General features: G+C 40.5%; 1 protein-coding gene across 11 annotated transcripts in view; it reads right to left on the reverse strand.

Moving 5' to 3' along the window:
* RAD51B (RAD51 paralog B) overlaps positions 1 to 6,000 on the reverse strand; it is a 439,031-nt gene that overhangs the window by 104,716 nt on the left and 328,315 nt on the right. For 2 of the 11 annotated variants that reach the window (XR_003538278.1, XR_003538276.1), the window contains exon 12: positions 4,970 to 5,089. The exons of the other annotated variants lie outside the window; for them this stretch is intronic. The gene's annotated coding sequence lies outside the window, so the exon portion shown is untranslated. The remainder of the gene's footprint in view (positions 1 to 4,969; positions 5,090 to 6,000) is intronic. 11 annotated transcript variants of the gene reach the window in all.

Below are 6,000 nucleotides of genomic sequence, written 5' to 3' on the forward strand. Positions count from 1 at the left end.
AGCTGTTAGCTGGAGCTAGGGAAAACCGCTGGTCCCTTTTGGCTATACAGACTTTGACAATAGCTGTTACAAGTTAGATTTGGCTCTCAGCAATAGGCAACAAACATGAAGAACTGAAAATTATTACTGATGTATTTACACTTATGAAATATAACAGCAAACCCCTCCCCTGAAATGTGTTTCAGGCCTCTTTCAAAAAAGGGGAATTTCAAAAGCAAACCTACACCTACCCTCGCAGCAGACAGAATTTCCGTTCTATTTCGAAAAGTCCTGTGTATACCCCTACTGCATTCCTGTTCTTCCCCCTCCCACCAAAAAAAAAATAAGGCAAACTTCTGGGCATAGCTTAAAAGCCACAAAACTTCCTCCCTGTGTGTATTCTCCAGCTCCACTGCAGATATTTGGAGTTACATAAAACTGGGCAGTTAGTGCTTCTGGCAGCTGAAAAATTACAAAGTTCAGGGACTGAGGAGGGCGTAGGCCAAGCTGAAGTTTTCCAGAGAGCGATACCAGATGGTGTGGAGGAAAAAAGCTTCTCTTTCGGCTCAGGAAGGTGGAGTTAGAAGCTCTGAACCTTAAAAAAATTTCAGGGAATATTCTCCATTCCCTGTTCTCTGTGAACATTGGTATTGGCAGTGCTAGTTATCAAGCATGACTTGGACCTTAAAAGCAATGAATGTGCCTTTTTGTATGTGGCGATGAAACGCCTTTACAGTGACACGGCAGAGAGTGACTGCTGCAGTTAACCCCTGTTAGCCAGAGCTGTGTGAGCCTTCTCCCTTATGAACCAGCAGCATGTTTCCATTTCTACTTGGACAGTTGACGCATAAGGATGAGATCAAAGTGCATCATGTAATAAACTGCAAACTACCAAACATGCTCCAAGTCAGCACAGATACAGTAGAATATGGTTTTGTGTTAGAACATCTGTTTACTGGGATGATGCTAAATTTAACAGTTAAATTTAAATTATGTCTGAAAACAGCCAACTCCAAAGATTTGGACTTAAAACTATGCAGGTAGGAAGAGTCATCCTTCTTATCTACTCTGAGTGCTAAATAGTGTGTGTGTTAGCATGTGTTGTAAGATGTTGGAATTTTTCAGTGTCAGTAGTCCCAAGTGTGTTTTAAAACATCCTGCCTAGTCAGACTTAATTTTCTACCTCTGGACAAGGTTTGAAAACATGCTTTCAACTGTGACTAGCTGTGATCACACTAATGGCAAAAGCCTTTAACCATGTGTTCGTTAACAAAGACTGCTATATTGTGTCCAGTCTTACAGCATACACTGCAAGAAAGACATTTGCAAGCTGAAGTGAAGTCCAGTGGAGTGACCCTAAAATGGTTAGGGGCTGGCATATAAGAGAGGCTGTGAGAGCTCAAATTCTTCAGCCTAAGGAAGGCTAAGGCAGGAGACTTTGTATAAGAAAAAAGAACTTTTTTATTTTCATGGAAATGCTGATAAAGAATCCAAATTTAGATGCTTTTCAGAAGATAATTTGTCTACTAGTATCTACAACTACTTACTTCACACAAGTGAAAACCAGTCATTTGATTTTTGATTCTTTTAACTATTTGATATGGAAACCAGCCCAAATGGCCTAGGGAGGAGACACCATATATGACACATTACCAACTACTACAAGCAACTGATTCATATAGTATTAAGGATAGAATTTTATTTTAAAGACCGAATTTTCTGCACAGTGTCATCAGTTTTCAGCGAAATAGGCATAGCAAGGTCAACTCTGTTTACCTATTTACTATGAATACAACAGACGAACTTCTCTAACTCAGCATGGAATCAGTCAGCTAACTAAATAAAGTAACTACTTATGTGCAGTGCGGTCTTGGTCAAGTCACTCAAAAACTTACCACTTAAGATTATGGTTCTGCAGCAGTCTAAATTAAACTAACAGTTGGGTTATGTGGTCCAGTTCTGGCTATGCGTTCCCATTCCTCCCTTATACCCAACACATTGCTCATCACACTATTCACCAAGCTGTTTCCCGATCTAGGTCAACATAAAGCTCACCTAACAAAAATTAACATAGTCTTTTGTACAAACTAGGATCACAATAATAGCTAAAACTATAGGTAAGAAATGACATTTAACTTCAATTTCCCTTCTAATTTTAGACAACTGCAATTTTCCTCAGATTTGGGAGCTGCGGAGATTGGGAAGTTTTGGAAAATTTGATAAAATGCTCATTCTTATATGCAAAATAAAATTTCAACGTGCTTTCTCTGTTATTGTCACTTCACGTTTCTTAGGAAAAAGTTAAAGTGAAAATTAATGAAATTCAGTGAATGCCTGCTGGAAAATGTTTTCTTTATAACGAAAACACAGGCATGTCATGACAATACTTAGAATGGAAGGCAGAAAGCATTTCAGATAGTTTTTATATCTTAGAGAACATTATGTAATTTGTTACTTAGATGTCATTAGGCTACATTAAAAAAAAAAAAAAAAAGGAAGACCAGACATACCAAATAAAAATTAGGAAAAAGCCCTTTTTTTCCCCCCTTGTAGTACAGCTTGTAGAATCCAGGGTTTTGACCCTGTTAAGACCCTCAGTCTGGCAAGCAACTATTGCAAGCCACAGCTGCACCAAAGCTCTCTCCCTCTGTGCTGGAGCCCCCTTGCAGACTACAGTGATCAGCACAACACAATTTTTTCCCTCTCTGTCTGGGATCTGGCAATGACCCCCTGCAACTTAACTGCTCTCCTCACCAGACTTTTCTCCAGGCTATGTGCTGACCTGGCAAATGCTTCTAGCTGCAAGAAGATGAAAAGAAGGTAAGGAAAAAATGGGGGGAAAAAAACCAGCCCTGCAGATGAAAGTCTGAGGCAGTGTTTTCCTTTCCAAAGTGCTGCTACATTCCCATAAGCTTGTGGTTTCCTGCATTCTGTTAGAGGGCTTTTTTTCTTTTTTCTTTTTATAAATCCTTCTGGTGATATCTGAAGAGGGAAAATATCCAGCACTAACAGGAGGCCTTTTGTTCTATTAGTTTCTAAGTGGACTTTAACCCAGTTACTACAGAGTGAGTCACTGTAGAAACAAATAAAATAAAAGCTCTCTGTTTTGTCCCTCTGGACAGGTCAGGGACATGTGAAGTTCTATTCTCCCTCTTCTGTTTTTTTGAAAGCAGTACTAGACCTGGCATTGCACTGCAATAATAATGAACATAGTTTATGGCTGTTCTTTTTTATATGTCCTGGCAACCCCTACAGAGCTGATATTCCCATAGAGCCAGCATTTCATTAACAAAATAAATGCACAGGGACGTATCTTTGGGTAATGAGATGAAATTAAACCAGAGAAAGGCTGGCTACCGGGGACCAGTAAGATGTAAGTGTAAAACATATAGGTGAATACCTGAGTTATTTTGGTACCTTGTCAGATCTCAAATATTTTGGTGACCCACAGCAAATAATTGCTTGTCACTGAATATGACTGTAAGATTCTCTTACTATCAGGCTGAATTTTACGTTGAATCTGATGGTTGAATTTTGGTAATTTGTTGCAGTTCTGATTGCTATGTCAAGTTATACCCTGTTACCATACATTAATTTTAGGATAAATCATTATATATTTAGATCCCAACCACCTAAATTAAAACATCTAAGAGAAAAGAAAAAAAAAAGGCATCCTATGCATAGGTCTGTGATTCCCTGGGTTTACTGATCTCCGGAGGCTCTGGAAAGTCTGTGTACAAGATTGCTCCTCCTCTTTCCCCCCTTCTCTCATAAGCCCGCTTTCACTGAAAACCTTTTTAACTCTTTAGTGTCCCCTTACTTCTAAGCTCTGAGCACTGCCAAAACAGGTGCCTGTTGTGGTTGGCAAGTGCAGAAGCTGGCTATACACTTGCTTTTGCCCCTCTTTTGTTCCCTCCCCTACAGCTGCTTACTTAGTTGCTTATTTAAAGCCATTGTGCTGTTTTCCAACAGCCTTCTTCCTGGTCCAGGGTACTCCAGTTTGTTTGTAAAGTGGGGAAGTTTAATTCTGGGAACAAGTTAGTAGGAGGAAGAAGTAGTAGTAGGAAGTACTTAGTACTAGTAGAAATACATTTTTCAGCAGGGGAATGGGCCTTCGTGTAAAGCTAGGACAGTGACAAACAGTAACACTTAGGAGAGAGGATTTTGTACAAGAATATTACCATGCAGTGCTGCATAGAGAACTGAACACGGGCAAAGCCAAGACTGTTCTGGGCAATGGGTGTGAGTCAGCAAGAGTTTCACATGTGGCTGGTATTGTGCTGGGCATGGGAGGACAGAAAGCACAGAGGCAGAGGAGTATACTGATGCCAGAGTTGGTGTGCAGAGTCAGGACTGAGTTCAGCACCGTGCCAGGCTTCCTGCTGCTCCCCTTTCTCTCTTCTATTTCCCAGTAAAACTGTCATCCTACAGCCACAGCACTCTGGGACTGTGTGCCTGGCATAAGTGGCAAATGTTCCCACACCTGCTCAGAGCTGTGTGGAAACACTGTCCTAGCTGCTGAGGTTTGCTGGGGAAGTATTTTGATCATGCTTCCTTTGCCTGGTTCCATTTCTTGTGTGTCTTAATGTTCCTCAACTCTAAAACAGTCCAGAAACAGTTGGTCAGCCCCTTATGCTGTGCCAGAACAGAGCTTCTTTTAGCCTTTTACTCTTAGTAAAAGAGTAAAATGCACATCAAGTGAAAAGTGAATAGGAACTGTTAGGCTATTGATTTCTTAACACACCGTATACTGTCTGCAGGAACCTATCAGTCTACACAAGCTGCAGCAGGAGTTCAGCAAAGGCTCTGTGATCTTGGTGCTACCCAGCATCATTATTCTTACCTAACTTATCCTTTGATTTATTTTGCAACAGGCATAAGAGACCAAAATATGGTCCAGGTTTAGCATAATTTCAGAGCATAGGTGTCTGCATTATTCTTTCCTTGTTACAATAGCAGCAAGGGAAACACAGACAGATTCTTCCCTTACCTTGTTCCTTGCTACTACAATATCGGGGTTTCACTGGGATGGTCCTCACATCACTTGGGCCATGAGAAAAAATGCAAAAGAAATTCTATCCTAACTATAGACCTGGAGGGGTTTCAGAGCCTGTCAAGAGCAAGTAAAGCAGCAAATCATTCTGAAGTTCAGATGGCAGATTCTTTGGAACAGTTTCCAAGCAAATTTATGTTTGTTTCTTGGCTGAACACAACTTGAAAAAGAAATCAGAATGGTGAACATGGGAAGAAATTTGCACTCAGCAGAAGTAAAACATCTGTTTTACCGGAGACAACTGAACTCCAGATGTTGTCAAAATCACATAATTCTAGAAGTGCCAACCTCTTTGTGGGTTGCTCTGAGAAAGGTCATGTCACTGAACTCTTGGTGACTGAATGGCTTTTGTACTGGAAAATCCACTGCCAGATGTGCAGTGCATGCTGGAGCTTGATGCAATTTGCTTTGCTATCTCAGACAGAGGGAAAAAAGAGATCACAAGGAGATACCCTACTTTAGGAGAGTAAGCTGGTATCATAGATCCTGCACAAGTTGTGCTTGTTCTCATTCCTACTGAAACGTGTTGAACATGTTCATTGGTACAGAATGTTTCCTCAAGTTGTCAGTAAGATAATCAAATACCTTTACCTCAGCCTGATTGGTTTGCAGGAATGGCACTCATCAATATAAGTACAGGTTACAAATCAGAGTCAATGCTGAAACAGTCTTTATGTTGTTCTGGAGGACATCATGCTACTGAGATAAGCACTAACCTAAGTTCTTGCTAGAGCATTCCATGTATAGTGTAGGTAGAAGGAAAACATTTGAATCTCCTTTCAGTACAGAATTCTTTCCCAGTTCTGAGCACTAACAACTGGGCTCCTTAGCTGTACTATCAATTCTTTTGCCTCTTAACCATTGAGTCTCTGACACCAATAAAATTATGACCACCAATTGTAGAAGCACTGTAATGCTCACATCACGTGTCATCTGTTTCCCTTTTCTGTTTCACACATAGAGCCTGT

This window comes from Neopelma chrysocephalum, unplaced genomic scaffold (assembly GCF_003984885.1).
Source record: "Neopelma chrysocephalum unplaced genomic scaffold, ASM398488v2 Primary Assembly neopelma1_24, whole genome shotgun sequence".
NCBI classification, from domain to species: domain Eukaryota; kingdom Metazoa; phylum Chordata; class Aves; order Passeriformes; family Pipridae; genus Neopelma; species Neopelma chrysocephalum.